Source organism: Halyomorpha halys, unplaced genomic scaffold (assembly GCF_000696795.3).
Source record: "Halyomorpha halys isolate HHAL.00 unplaced genomic scaffold, Hhal_1.1 Scaffold2195.1, whole genome shotgun sequence".
In the NCBI taxonomy this organism is placed as follows: Eukaryota; Metazoa; Arthropoda; class Insecta; order Hemiptera; family Pentatomidae; genus Halyomorpha; species Halyomorpha halys.
The window spans coordinates 219655-235662 of NW_027112476.1; the positions used below are offsets into that span (position 1 = coordinate 219655).

Sequence of the window (16008 nt, forward strand, 5' to 3'; positions counted from 1 at the left end):
AGGTTAACGAGTATGTTATTGTTAACTTTTTTTTTTTTTTTAGGGCTAGGTACATATTATTTTGAACTTTACACTCCTAAATAATAATAACTAAAAATGCTGTCGCATGTGACCGGTTCGGTTTCCATGATTTATTAAAATAATTTTATTGCTTGTCAACGTTTACAAACGATTTCGTATTTGTAGTTTTGTCTGCCATTAGGATTCGTAAGTTGAAATAAGATAATGAATGGGAATAAATCTCTCTCTCTCTCTCTTTTGAATTTAAAATTATTTATTTACACAAATAATACATTAGGTTAAATAAGAATCTAACTTCAATTACAGCCTTAATCCTTAGTAATAAAACAGGACCCTTCACCGCACATTCATGCCACACTGCTGAGATACTCTTCTTCACTTCAAAGGAAAGGGCAAGGACATGTTCATGCCTGGCATCATCCCAAGGAGAGGCAGGAAGAAGCCGTGGGAAGCGACGACCAGGCAGGCGAAGACGAAGATGGTTTGGATCATGGTTGGAGATGACTGTGCCACAGCTGAGGAGGAATAACAATTTATAGCAACTTCTTATCCGAGGTCTCCCTTATCTTATCATGCGTGTTCGCACATTCGCAAAATGGAATAATAACGATGGGACTCTATACATTCATACTTCTCGAGCGTATAAATACACGCAAAGTAATCCCTCAGCATTTACGGCCTTTCATGGGTTTTGATTATATGCTAATACAAAAATGTGGACGATTTCAACATTTGCGAATCTGACTATCTAGACTATTGTCTGATAAATCTAAGTACAGCATCTGCTCAATGATTATAAATATTTATTTATTAGTAATGAGGTGTAGATAGTTGACCGTAGATTAATGCTTGAAGAAGTTTCTCGGGGGGTGCGGTCAGCAAAGAACAATATAAATAAACAAAACCATATTTATTTATTTTATGCCGACGTTTCGACCTGAGTTTCTGGTCTTCATCAGGGGTTGTGGCTTGTAAAGGGGACGTTACCAAGTTACCATCTTCCCCTTTACAAGCCACAAGCCCTGATGAAGACCTGAAACTCAGGTCGAAACGTCGGCATAAAATAAATAAATATGGTTTTGTTTATTTATGTTGTTCTTTACTGACCGCACCCCCCGACAAACTTCTTCAAGCATTTATTTATTAGGCTTGTTTTTACTCGTTAAATGTACGGAACAAAAATGAACAATTTTTTTGTTTGTTTTTTGTTAATAAAACAGATATTTTCCATCAGTCAGAATAAAATTAAATTAATTAAAATATGAATGAAGTTTACAAAGCTAAAATATCGAACTTTTCATTATTGATTATGCCGTAATACGGAAATGTTTTAGAAACGTCATTCAACAACGTTCAACCTTATTCTAATAATTACATACAATTGCGATGAATACATTTTCCCAATATAATTAGTATACAGGAAACATATATTGACTTAACTTTTGCTCAATGTGAACACATTCATTCTGAATTACTACTTTTATAAATTATTGTTATGCACTTAATTATGAATAAAATTATTTTAATTTAATTTATATTACAACGGGATTTAAAAAAAAAACACACAAAAAACATGTACTTTTATACTATCTACGAGAAAAAATGATTTTAAATTTTCAAATACTCACATTTTTACATAAATTACGTAGGTATATATTAGTGTTATAAAAAAAATTAGGAAACATTTGTTTAAAACAAATATATGTTTCTGGTCACCATATTCATATTGTTGCTCCTCTAATTCCGCTAATTACACAGCATTCGCGAATTCGAGATTCGTGTTACTTTTCTTGAATCGTTAATTACCTCTGATGCTAATATATTATTAATATTAATGATAAATACAATGATACTTTAACATCATTCCAAACAAACTAAAAATAACAAATAAACTGTTCCTCTAGATGAAAAAATATTTATAAAAATATTTTTGTATTTATGTAGTGATATACGTATGTTTTATTAATCTCGAAATCGGATGATAAGATTCCAGATATTCGGATAGTAATAAAAGTCTTTAAATCACGAAATTCATCTATTAAATTTCGGGGATGGGCGGATTGGTGGGTTGTACATAATACTATTTTTGGTGTTAGCTCTCGTTGAGATGACGTATTGTACTTTCACTATTCATCGTAAAAAGTGAGTATTTAAAGGTAAGTAAGGCTACTGCGGAAGATGGGAGTGGTCAGTTATAAGCAAAGTCGCAGTTTTTGCCACTTTTCAATGTTACTTGATAAGTTTTTTTTTTTTTTTTTCCAAAGACTGCTTTACACGTTATTTGCAGGTGTTTCAAGGTCAGGACAATAATTTATCTTAATTCTGGAATTTCGGTGGCGGTGCGGGTTTAGAAGGATCCTCTTCCATTATGTTTGGTGTTGTGAACTATCGTACATCGACCAATACTCGTTATAAGTAAGTTTTTCTTGTGCTAGGTGATTACAGGTAACATGCGTAAAATCATCCCCCCCCCCAAAGGGGTTTGAGGTGGTTAAATTTAATACTGTAAAACTTGTTTTTTGTAACCTTTCGCTAAATACTCGTCGACCCCCATTGCCAAGGATTAGAACCAGAATAATCTTACCTTTCAAATATTTATTAATGACGAATAAGGTAGTCTTTCAACAAAAGTAATTTGAGCAACATGGGAAAAGAGAAATATGAAATTGGCGTAAAACCTACCGCTCCCACACTCCATCGTACGAGACTAAAAATCTCTTGGAAAAAAAGTCTAGGAAGCTAGAAAAGGCCTGAGGCAGGGATGGACTTTCGCCTACTGTTCAACTAAGCTATTGAAAAGTTACTAAGGAGAACACAACGTGAAAATGGTGATATATGTCGGAATAAAATAAAAAAACCCTAGTCTTGACCAACTGTATTGTGGTCATAGAAAGTAACTAACAGTAACCAAGACTCAAATAGAAGGCGAAGACAATAAGAGAAGTAGAGCTTTCGTGCCGAAATTTCTTCTACTTCGAATGAGATTTGGAATACACGAAGAGAAAACAAAATATATGATAGTAGGCCGAAAAATCCACTGCAATAACAGTCTGAGTGAATGACTTTCGGAAGTAGACGATTTCCATTATCATGCCTTGACAATAATGCCAGTAAATTATCAACTGACTGCTATTGACAAGTATATAACAAGTATCAACAGATCATTCTTCTCTCGGATAATGTAGACCCAAAATATCTGGGATTGGAGCGGGATGGATACGGGAGGCAGGTAAGTGATTACCGATTTCATGTGGTCACCCATCAAAGTACTGACCCCTCTTGACGTGGCCTAAATTACAATACCTATACCCTCAACCCTATTTTATTTGCGTTTAAATATTGCACTTATAATAGCAATCGAAATTACGTGTATTAAGTAAATGAGAATGCAAATTTTGTCTACAATGAATTCCGATACAAATGAAAAACATCAAATTTGAGCCAATCTTGTCATGTAAGCATACTTTCAAACTAGGTTATATGTAACTAATTATTATATTTAATTTATGGTGTTAGGCACGACAGTGAGCAACTCCACCACGAAGAACAGCAATTGGTGAGTAGCGGATTGTGGTAGCCACATACAGCCAGTAAGGCGGACAGTCTCAATGAAAATATAGGTACCTGAAGAGATAAATAACTTTAGTTGAGATCATTTTGGTAATAAATTGTAGACAATTGACAATTTATTTGAGAATTTATATGGAAATTAATAAAAACACTGAGACATGTAAAGAAGAAAGTATTAATTTTTTTAAATTACATTTAATGCAAAAGGTGTATGTATCACACTAAATAAATCACTACATGCAATTTTTAAAAATTATTATTGCAAATTTTCTGATAAACGAGACCTTGAATGAGTAGACTGCAGGCATCGCATAAATATCAGCAGAAATTCTGAGAGAGTACAGTCTGTTGCAGATATGATCCAGCACTTAGTAGTGCTTTGCTCCTTCGTGGCCGTCTCCTACGGATTTTTCTTTCCCCTAGGACTTCTCGGCAATGGATCCTTTCCCAATCTCTTTGGCAGTGGAGGAGGTATCGACCCTTATGCTCCATTCCTGTCCAATCTCTTTGGTGGCGGAGGAGATAGCAACCCTCTTGCTTCATTCTTGCCCAACCCCTTGGGTGGGGGAGGAAATGGCAACCCTCTTGCTCTATTCTTAAGATGAATATATTTGTGATCTACTGTTAGTCGGTGGTAGTTAAAAGAATGGAAATTCTGGAAAATTTAAAATAATGAATAGATCCTATTTATGGATTACATTATATTGCTATAGTTAGTAAAGTTTAACTAACTCAGAACTTAATTTAATGTAATATGTTTAACAAAATAAATAGATACTTATTTATTTTTTTGTAGATTGTATTTTTCCTGTTTTGTTTTTTTTTAATTTGATTATTTACTTGAGCCCGAAATCCACTAGTTATCCTAAAGTAGCTTATTGTTGATGATGCTTTTATTTCAGCAACATATTCTTAATGGTCATTTCACTAAGAGTATTTATGATTTTAAGGGGATAGGGTGACTTCTGTTACCTACATGTATACAAGACATTCCCAATGCAAGTGTTGCTTTCTCTTTAAACGACCAGCGAGTGTAGTTGCTTTGAAGAGGAGGGCCGGTCTGAATATTTTGTAAATAAATAATTTGTGACAGGTAGAGCGATTAGGATATGTTAGAAGGTGATTAAGCCTGTAAGCCTTGGTCTTAACTAGCTAAGAAGTCTTAAGGCAGTGATCTAGCAGCTGGTAGTTCTGTAGAGTACCTGGACTGACGGTCTGTTCTCTACTCTATTGACTTCAAGAAGAGAGCCATATACAGCCAGTATTCTAGGAATTTTTTACTTAACTACATAATGTACAATGTATCAAGATTTGAGAACTAATTTAGTTTTTTGTTTAAGAAGGAGCTGTGTTCGAAACGTGTATGTCAAGAAAAATACTTTTGCGTATCGATGAGTGGAGAAATATAATGAATGACATTGGTACTAGACCCATTTCACATAAATCCTCAAATTTCCTCCTTACTTGGGCCAAATAGGACCAACTATTTTCGGAATTTAGGTGTGCAGAGAAAAAACAAGTTGACGCATCTGTAAGCGAAATCAGTGGACGGATTCTGATAAAATCAATCAGGAATAGGGTAATAACCCGCATAATCAATGAAAATTTTAGTCTTCATTATTATAGTAATTTTAAATTTTAAATATATTAATATAACCATCCAAAAAGTCTTTTAGGTACTTCAAAATAGAAAAAGATTTTTTATGAGACATACATGATTCACATATCTCTAACTGATGTCAGCCCAGAATCAACAGGCCATTTATTAATTCACACTAAGTTTTGACATCTCGATCTCGTTTGTTATGGTTCTTATATCAAATTTATTTGTTTTTTTTTATTTCACCTTTCCTATGTATGTAAAATTAATAGTCAAACATCACATTTAAATATTTAGATGCTAGAAAAATGAAATATTTTGAAAGAACTAAAAGAAAAGACATCCTTTTAAGTCGTGAAATGAAAAAATAACTTTATTCTGGGACATATGTCCCCTAAGAATAATTACAAGATTCATATATCTGGCGAGCGTTTACAAATTTTCAGATAGTAGAATGAAATTACATTGGTATATTGGCTTTACTACTGTTTATAATGTTAATCAATAACTGCCTATTTATTTGAATACAAAGATGTTTGGTTATTCAATAAATGAAGGAATAGGTGTTGTTTAAAGGAGAGAATGGATGAGGACTGGCGAATGGAGATGGGAAGAGAATTCCAGAGGGAGGTTGCACGTATGACGAAGGATTTGCTAAAGAAGAAGGTTCTAGAGCTTCTATAGATATATAAATCATTCGGATGGGATCTGGTGTTTAATGAGTGGATGGATGAACGAAGAGAGAGGAGATCTATGATCTCGTGCTGTAAAATTAAATTTTTTTTTGTAAAATGTCAAAATAAACACAAAGTTAAACCATTTTACAAACTCACAAATCCATCAGTTAACCTATGATATAATATATGAACTAACAATCGGTACTTTCGAAAAAGATCAAGTGAACATTGAGCAGAGTACAAACGTTAAAATTTCCGTTTAAAGTATTTCACTTCCACCTTCTAAAACGAAATATGTTTCATACCAAGAAAATATTAATCTAAACTTTAAAATTTTTACTTAGCTCAGAAACCTCATAAGTCCAAAATAGTAATATGATTTTTCTATTTAAATTAAAAATAAATCAATTCATTATTCTGGACAACTGTCTTATCAACTATCGTTTTGTAGATTACTTGTATAATAGTTTTTGACGTTTAAAATTTTTTTTCTTAGACCTTTAAGGCATATCAGCTTAAGGGTGATATACTTCTTTCTTTGTTTCATACAACATTAATCGAACAATGAAATTATTTAATGATCATTTTATTTAACGATTTTATTTTCATTTTGAGAAGAAATTAAAAATTCTGAAAAACCCATTCGAAAAACAAATGTAAATGAAGAATGTGAAACCAAGAATTAATTATAATTATAAAATTTTGATTAATCTATTGGTTATTTTGCAATATAACAAACAAACGAAGTGACATTTATAATTTACTTCTAACCTAATTTTTGTAAAAATTTGCAGCCTCTGAGATAAGATAAGGGAGACCTCGAATAAAAGTGTCGCTATAAATGGCTACTCAACCTCAGCTGTGGCACAGTCATCTCCAACCATGATCCAAAGCATCTTCGTCTTCGCCTGCCTGGTCGTCGCTTCCCACGGCTTCTTCCTGCCTCTTCTTGGGATGATGCCTGGGATGAACATGTCCTTGCCCTTTCCTTTGAAGTGAAGATTAAATTAAAAAGGCCGAGACGCAATGCTTTTGCCACTAATGATTGTGTTGTATTTTAATAAATCTGTACTGGTTTCTTAAATGCTGACTTCATTTATCATTTATTTATATATTTCAATCCATCTTAATAACTTTGTTCCACTCCTTACTCTGTACAATTTTTGGAACGAATATCCTTAGTACTGAACTGGAAAAGAACTGTACAGTTTGAAATAAGATAATTTATATCAGCAACAATAGATCTATTAGTGCAATGGTACGATTAAATACTATGTGGTACACCCTCAAATTTTAAAATACTGTAAAATAAGTCGATTAAATTAAATTATAACTGATTAATTATCAACAAATTGGCCTCTACGGATAAATTGGTCAGTCACTAAATAGCAATGTAATGGGAAATGCGTAAATACAAGTACAGTGTAATCTTGGTAACATGGCAATAACATTTTTATTTTCAAATAAAATTGCACGTATGTAAAGGCCATTTGTAACTTCCAGATATGTAGGCAAGTTATTTTAATCACTGTTACAATGTCTGGGAGAAGAATTTTCTGCAGAAGAACTTAATTTTTTTTAAACGTCTAACCATCAAATTTCCAATGAAATATGTAAAAAATATAAAAAAAATAGTTATATGCATTCATATTTTTGAATTTATTTTACCATTTTTCCTTATACTTTCTGTGATCCAAACTTTTCAGTTACTAGAACACTCCATGCAGAAATTATTTCGCATTACCGGGATAATTAACAACGAAATGTATCGTACCAGGAAAAGTAATAACAAATATCTGTTTCATTGTAAAAAGATTTTAATTATGTGTACAACATGATGTTTTTGAGATACTATTGCATTTTTCTCAATTTTTTATATACTATGATTTAACTTAGTTCAATAATGTATAAAATAATAAAGATAACTAATAAAGTAAATCAGACGCTTCATTAAGTGGGCACCCTTAGTTGGGTAAAAATCTTGAGGTCGAGCATGATTCTGACCAAATCACCTCCTCACACAATCGATGGTCTAGTAACAGTACTTCCTTACAAAGTACTTCACCCCTGACCCTTCATGGGTTGTATTGGTACTCTTTCTAGAAGGTAATCTAATTCTAGAGATGACTAGAGGGACGTATATGTCCTCAGTAGAGGAATTGAGCCATACGAATACAAAATTAAAAAAAATGACAAAGATATATTCAGAGAGGGCAATAAAATTATTCAAGTCAGAAGAACATGATAATGAATCGATGGAAGAACAGCAAGTAGATATGATCGCTGTAAACAAAAACTTCTATACTCCATATTTTTCCATACTATGTGAAAACTACAAAATTAAAAGATCTTTCAGGATCATGGTATACGCGGGATTAATAAGCTTAAGAAGGTTAAGTAAAGCGTTTATGTAAAGTTTGAATACGAGTTTTTAACTAAATTACACGTTTTGATGTCTCCTGATTCTCTCAAAATGTTTGTATGCGAACGGCCTAGCTCCAAAAAGAAAAATCGTATGAAACTGAAATAACACATTTAAGGGGATTGTATGCCTGGAATACTTCAACATTTTTGTTAATATGGATGGACCGGAAGTGCCACTCAATAAAATCGATATTCTCAAAAACGGCTCTAAAAAGTTTGATTAAATTCAGTATATCAAGGTAAAACATGTAAACTCTAATATAAGCAAGTATTTTCCTTATTGGAATAGTATGCAAGGGCTTAACTGGTGAATTTTCAAAAAACCTTCCTCGAAAGTACTTTTAATTTTGTTTATATTAAATAATCATCCTCTCTTATCGGCAATCGTAACATAAAATGTATGAATTTAATTATCATCTATAGGGCCCAACAGTTTTCAGGTATCCGCCTAAAACACTGAGAAATCGGAAATAACTGAAAGTGCGATTGCATTTTACACGGCTTAATTAAACTGTTCGTTTAACGATTAAGGCATAAACTAACAACTCAAGGCAAAATAATATAGGCAGGGAAGTTCATAATTTTTTTTCACACCCTAAGAAACCGCTAAGTACAAATTTTCATAGCAAAACAAAAAAAAAATTATAATTTTAAAGTATCTTTAATTTTGTTTATTATAAAAGATTATACATCTCTCATTTTTCATAGTTATAAACAACGGATGAATATGAAATATGAAAGAATTTTTTCATAGTAGGTATTACGATATCAAATTTTACTTACATTTATCTATATATAATATACAGTAAGGGGATTATCATGAAAAATAACAAATTAAGAGCTATTTTGAAGGACACCTACACAAGGACTATTTTCAGTATAAGAGCCGGAAAGAAAAACAGGCAGATTTCTCCAACCCAATTAACCCTAGGCCAGGTAAAAAGGCAGTTAATCCCAATTTTTTATTACTTTAACGTAGACTATGTATAATTACTAGTCAAAACTGATGAGTCTGCCAAGTATAGGTAGGGAGAATGAAAAATAGCGGCTGTTTTAAAACCTTAAAGAAATATTAATTTTTCATTCGGAGCTCTATATCTTAAAAACTACCTACAACACTAGAAAATCTATAACATTATTTAAAGAAGAGTAAATTTTCTGAAATGTTAGCCCTAATAGAGCTATATACATTTTCCTTTTTTTTTAATTACAGCCTTTTAAAAAGTAACATTTCATAAAAATGTACTGAAATAACAGTAGTTAGTTAATTTATTTTGAGAAATCAATATCTCCGGACCTATGTGAAGTACATGTCTATTAGGTATCAAATTAAAGCTAGTCTAATGTGCTATAAAGTAAGTAGTCTATGAAGTTTACCTTCGTAGAAATAGTAGATATTTGCCTAAAATAAATTGATTTATAGTTGTTCGGACAATAAGTTTAATTTATGAAAAACTTTATTTCAGAAACCATTGGATGTACAGATGTCTTTCTGCACTTAAATTAAAGCTAGTTTAATTTACTATAAAATAGTTGATGTTTATCATTGTAGAAGTAGTAGTTTTAGGATATTTGACGAAATAAACTCACAAAATGTTAATTTCTAGTTGTTCGTATAAAATGTTTGATTTTTGAAAAAATATATCTCTAGATAACCCATAAGACGCACATATGTCTGCCAACACTCAAAATAAAGGAAATTTAACTTACTATAAAATAGTTTATGACACTTATCTTCGTAGATTTAGTAGTTTTTATGATATTTGTATATGAATATAAATTTGGAAAATGAAAATTTGCCTGAACAACTATAAATCAATTTATTTTCAATTAACTTTCACGAAAAATACTATTCCCACGAAAATAAACGTCATACTTTACAGCTCATTAAACTAGCTTTGATTTGAGTACTAATAGACATATGTACGTCACATAGTTCCTGAGATATAGATTTTCAAAGTAAATTAACTCACTGCTGATATTTTATTACGTTCAGTACAACATTTTTATGAAATGTTCTTTTTCAAAAAGCTATATCTCAAGTACTATTGAACGTAAATAGCTCTATCAGGGCTTACATTTTAGCAAATTTACTCTACTTTAAATGATGATCTCTTTCATTTTCTAATATTGTTGGTAGTTGTAAAGATATCCGATATTGTATTAGATGTAAAGATATTGTAAAATAATTGTTTTTAACATTTTGAAATAGCCGCCATTTTTTATTCCCCCTACCTATACTTGGCAGACTCATCAACTTTGACTAATAATTATACCTAGTTTTCAATTAAGTAATCAAAAATTGAAATACTACCTTCTTTCTCCTCTTAGGCTCTTGTACTATTTCATCTCCCATTCTGACACCTCAAGAAATAAGTCTCCCGATGAAAAATGAAATATTAGCTGGTTGGCAAGCCATGTGGAATGAAAGCCCACCAAGCAAATTAAAAACTATTAAAAAAACGATTAAACCGTGGACCGCATCAAACCGTTCCAATCGCAGGGAGGAGGTAGCTATAGCCAGATTGAGAATAGGTCATACGAATTTAACTCATGTATACCTGATCAATAAGCAACCACCGCCAAAATGTCAATACTGCAACAGTGTACTTACAGTCAGTCACATATTTGAGGAATGTCATTTCTATTGCATGAACTTACGTAGATTGGGAGTGGGACCGAGTGTTTCAGATGCCCTAAATGATGACCAGAAGAACATAGAAATGGTTTTAATTTTCTTAAAAAAGTATAATATTTTGAATAAGATCTAAACCCAAAAGTTTGTCATATGTATTAAAAAATCTAAAATGATTAATTATTCATACTTAATTAGCAATTAAATTATTTCAAATCTTGAAATAGAATTATAAAGTGAGAAGCGTGGGCGTTGATGACCTTAAGGTTTTACGCCCAAAAGTCCCAAACAACAACAACAATTATTTCATCTCAAGGTGATGTGTGAAAATTGTGTGATACACGCACTGGATTTTATTTATTATTCTGCTGTTCATGGAAGAAGTATTAAGTACATTTTTTCATAATTAAAAAAGAAAGTAAGGATTTGATATAGAATTTAAATGAGTACTAGGTATCGGTAAATATACATAATTTAAGTATTAGCCAAGAAAAAAATGACAGCGAGCACAATGTCACCCAAAAATATCATTATTTCAGAGGATAGATTTTTTTTTTTATTTGGAAATAATAATACGTTTGAAATAAATAAACTATGATTTATGATACTATTTGTGAATTTTCATTATCTACATCAATATATTACCCAAATGCAGAGTTTATCGCATAGTAATGAAAAGATATGGATGACCTTTGCCAATAAGGACATTGCAGAAATAGTATATATTGGCGTAGAACGCTGATAGAGTACAGTCAGCCGCAGATATGATCCAACAGTTGGTAGTCCTCTTCTCCTTGGTAGCCGCCTCCTACGGCTTCATCTTCCCACCAGGACTTCTCGGCAACGGCACCAACCCTCTGGCTCCCTTTTTAGGTTGATAATATGTTATCTGAACTATTTAACCAGGTTATACATCTAATTGTGGATTTGGTCCTTCTTCATAAAATAGTTTGTTTGTGTATAAGAATACATTTATTATATTTAACTATTTAATAGAACGATGAAATCAAAATATACGTGTTTTTGTTAACTTTGTGTAATTTAATTATACCTCTTGCGGTGGTGTGTTAATCACTTTTTTGGCCAATATTTTTCTTCTCATTTTTATTCCCGTAAAACCAATCCAGCTCTTTTCGTTCTGTTTTCAGAGATGGTAGTGATTAGGACAAGGAACCACATCATAGGAATTCGAGACAAAATCAGGTATTTTTCAAGGTTGTTGCTTGAGCCCGCTGCTCATAGTAGTCCTCGATAAAGAAAGCTAAACTGAGAATGAGACTGTTTTAGTTAGGACACAGGAACTTTCAACCTATAAACATTTCTGTGTTGCCTTTTGGAGATGACCTGGTTTTTCTGGATGCCGACGATCGAGACCTCCAATACAACATAAGTGTTCTGCAAGAAAAAATGGCCTCGATAAACATGAAAATTAACCCGGAAAAGACCAAATGTTTCTCTAAATGGATAAAGACTAGAGCTGGTCCAGAATTCCAAATATCTTGGTGCTCATCTCAATTAAAGCGGCTACATTGATAAGGAAGTTTCTTAAAGAATCTTAGAAGAATATTTAGTTTACTTCGAAGGGGTGACAGGGCAAAAGAGAGGTGACGAGAAAAACTAAAATAATGATCTACAAATCGACGTTCCTCCCTATTCTTTCCTACTCTTCCGAATCGTGGACCCTCACTTCGAAACACAAGAGCCGGATCCAATCCATGGAGATGCGGTACCTTCGTAAGGTGGAAGAAAGGACATGGCGAGATAAAGTACGGAACAGTACCATTCGAACTAACATCGGATTCAAACCGGCTAAGAGCATCCTAGAGGAGTACAAGCTAAGATGGTTCGAGCTCCTCCTTCGGATGGACCAGGAAAGAACTGCCAAATAGATATGTGAGACTCGGGTGGAAGGAAGAAGGCCAACAGGAAGACCACGCATTTCCTAGGAGAAGAATGTTAAGGAGGAGTTCAGGAGGTGGGTTATGGCCTGGAGTAGGATAAGGGAGATAGTCCAAGAGACTCTGCAAATTGCAACCGCACACTGCGCAAGGGGTAGAGGGGATAAAATGATTATGATAATTTTTTTTTAATGCTGAAAAGATAAAACGATACCTTTTCAGGTAAATAGACTTGCAACTATTAAGAAATCAGATATCCAAACCACACATAGTGAATAAATAGTGGAAGATGGTTTCAATAACTGGCAAATTTGACTTATAACTATAGAATAATAATTTTAAGCCAGAATAAACAAGCAAATTTCTTGAGTTATTTTTTTCTGTCTTAATAAAACCTTATTAAAACAGAAATAAACTAAAACTACAGTAATTGAAATCATAAAATACCTTAATTGATAGTATAGATTTAAAGATCAAAACTCAGTTATTACATTTTTTCTATTGTACCAATAAATACCAATATCCCATTTAACCTGAGATGATATACACAAGAAATTGATAAAATTACATTTTAAAAAAATACAGGTAATTAAATAAATATGCAAATTAAAGAAAAAATCTGCTTAAGTGCGTATATTTTGAATTTTCGCTTTCGATTGAAGGCGATAATTATAAATAATAAATTTTAATTTATTAAAAATTTGTTATAAAAATTTTTAAACGAAAGCAGAAAACGATGTTGTCACAAGCCAGGAATAACTTGCCTATATATATATATAATGTACATCAGTTTCGTATGAATTTTGGTTTTTGTGTAAGACTGTTCACAGACATACCTTTAGACCATTTTATGAGACAAGTTTTTTTGGACTCAGGGAACTCAAAACATGTAATTCCGTCGAAAACTTGAATCCGAAATTTTTCACGACCACAAAACCCTTATTCATCAGAGAATATCAAGGAAATTATGTAGGAAAGGTGCTGAAAGTAGGAGGTATAAGTAAATATTTTCTACCACGTGAGAAACACTTAATGTTTCTGCTCCTAGTTCTAACTTATACTTCGTTTGCCACTCATTCTAAATACTTAATAACTACAAAGGATAATGGATAACAGTAATATGATTAAATGATGTTAAGAACAATCATTTAATAGTTTAATCATCATGCTTTGATTATAATTTATTATTACATATCTTACCCTTAATTTCAAAATCGTCTAACTTCATTCTTTATCTATCGTCGAGTTTTCAGGAATATTGAAGTTTAATACGTTTATTATCTTTTTTGGTAGTTTTGAAAAATGTGAGATGACTATTGATTGACTTGACTTTATTAAACCAATGATTTTGTTCTGAAAACTACCTCCAGAAAATAAATGCATTAATTTTAACATTTGATAAAAAATGAAGTTAGAATTTTTTTTAAATTATGGTGATGATGTATTTTATTTTATATTTTTTATTGCTTATATCCCCATCATTTACATTTTCTTTGTTATTACTCATATTATTTTTGATTTATTTATTTTTCTTTCATCAATTACTCCTCTCGATCCCCCTCAGAATTTTTCTTTATTTTAGATTTAATGTCAGTTCTTACAAAGGTTCATTCATAATTTCGACTCATCGCTACAACGTGGATGAATGAATTACAAACGCCTGACTCAAATTTCAAAGGTTTCCTATCTTTCGTTTTACCTTTTTCACAGAAAAAAGGGAGAAAAAACCGAGAGTGAATAGTACATGTAGTTCAACTATAGCTAGGATGAAATCAGAAAAGGTTAACAAGAACATATATACTTAGATTTCATTGTTCTATTAAATAATTAATTATAATAAATGTATTTTATCACAAAAACAAGCTACTTGATGAAGAAGAACCAGTCCCATAGTTAGATGCATAACGTGGTTAAATGGTCCAGATAGCATATTCTCAACCTAAGAAGGGAGCAAAAGGGTTGGTGCCATTGCCGAGAAGCCCTGGTGGGAAGATGAAGCCGTAGGAGGCGGCCACCAAGGAGAAGAGGACTACCAACTGTTGGATCATATCTGCAGCTGACTGTACTCCATCTGCGTTCTGTGCCAATATATACTATTTCTGCAATGTCCTTATTGGCAAAGGCCATCCATATCTTTTCATGGCTATACGATAAACTCTGCACTTGGGTAATGTCACATTGATGTAGATAATGAAAATTCAGAAATAGTATCACAAATCGTAGTATACTCATTTCAAAAGTATGCATTATTTCCAAATTAAAAAAAAAAAGTCTTTCCTTTAAGATGATATTGTTGGGTTACATTTATTTTAAGTCTATTATCTCTTGGCCAATGTCAATTATTCACTCAAATTCTATATCAAATCTTTACTTTCTTTTGTTGATTTTAAGAAAACGTGGTTATTAAATATCTACTTCTTTCAACAAACTTCTTGATTATGCTTTCTTTAATTTTTGGTTCATTGAGATTCCGGATATTCTTAGACACGGTCCATCTTATTCTCTATGATTCTCTAATGTCCATTATTACTCACAAAATATAGTATTTTCCGCATATTTAAGTTCTGTCAGGATTATTCAGGACAAGAAATTTATTGATCTCTATCAGTGTAGGTCTCAGTATCTTATTTTCTTAAGAAAAAATAAATACTATTTTAAGTATTCATGGACTAGTAAGATTCATCAAACTGTTCTAACCACTATTGGTCACCCTAAACGTATGCTTGTGTACCAATGCAGTATTAGCAAAAAAGAACCAGAGAGGTAGGAGTGACCTTTGCCAATAAAATAGATAACAGTAACAGTATATATTGGCTGATATTCATGGTAGGATACAGTCAGTCCCAGATATGATACAACCATTGGTAGTATTTTTTTCCTTCGTGGCGGGCTCCTATGGCTTCATCTTCCCGCCAGGACTATTAGGCAACAGCTCATTGCCTAATCTCTTCGGTGGTGGTGCTGCTGGAAATTCCCTACCACCCTTTTTAGGATGAGGACGTCGAAGATTTCGTTATAGAGCTTTGATTATTTTTTTTTAAAATAACTATTAAGTATGAAACATGCAATAGTAAACTTAAGCCAATATAGATACTTAGATAATCGCATTTTTTTTCCTCCTTTTATTTATTGGAACCATTTCTCTGCAAAATAATAGTCCTTCTTCCAATGTTATATCATTAT

At 32.2% G+C, this 16008-nt stretch overlaps 1 long non-coding RNA gene across 1 annotated transcript; it reads left to right on the top strand.

The window, feature by feature from the left end:
• Positions 1 to 3882: 3882 nt before the first annotated feature.
• On the top strand, positions 3883 to 6952 carry LOC106691258 (uncharacterized). Its single transcript, XR_001344754.2, has 2 exons — positions 3883 to 5170; positions 6663 to 6952. It is a non-coding gene; the product is annotated as an uncharacterized lncRNA (long non-coding RNA).
• Positions 6953 to 16008: the final 9056 nt, after the last annotated feature.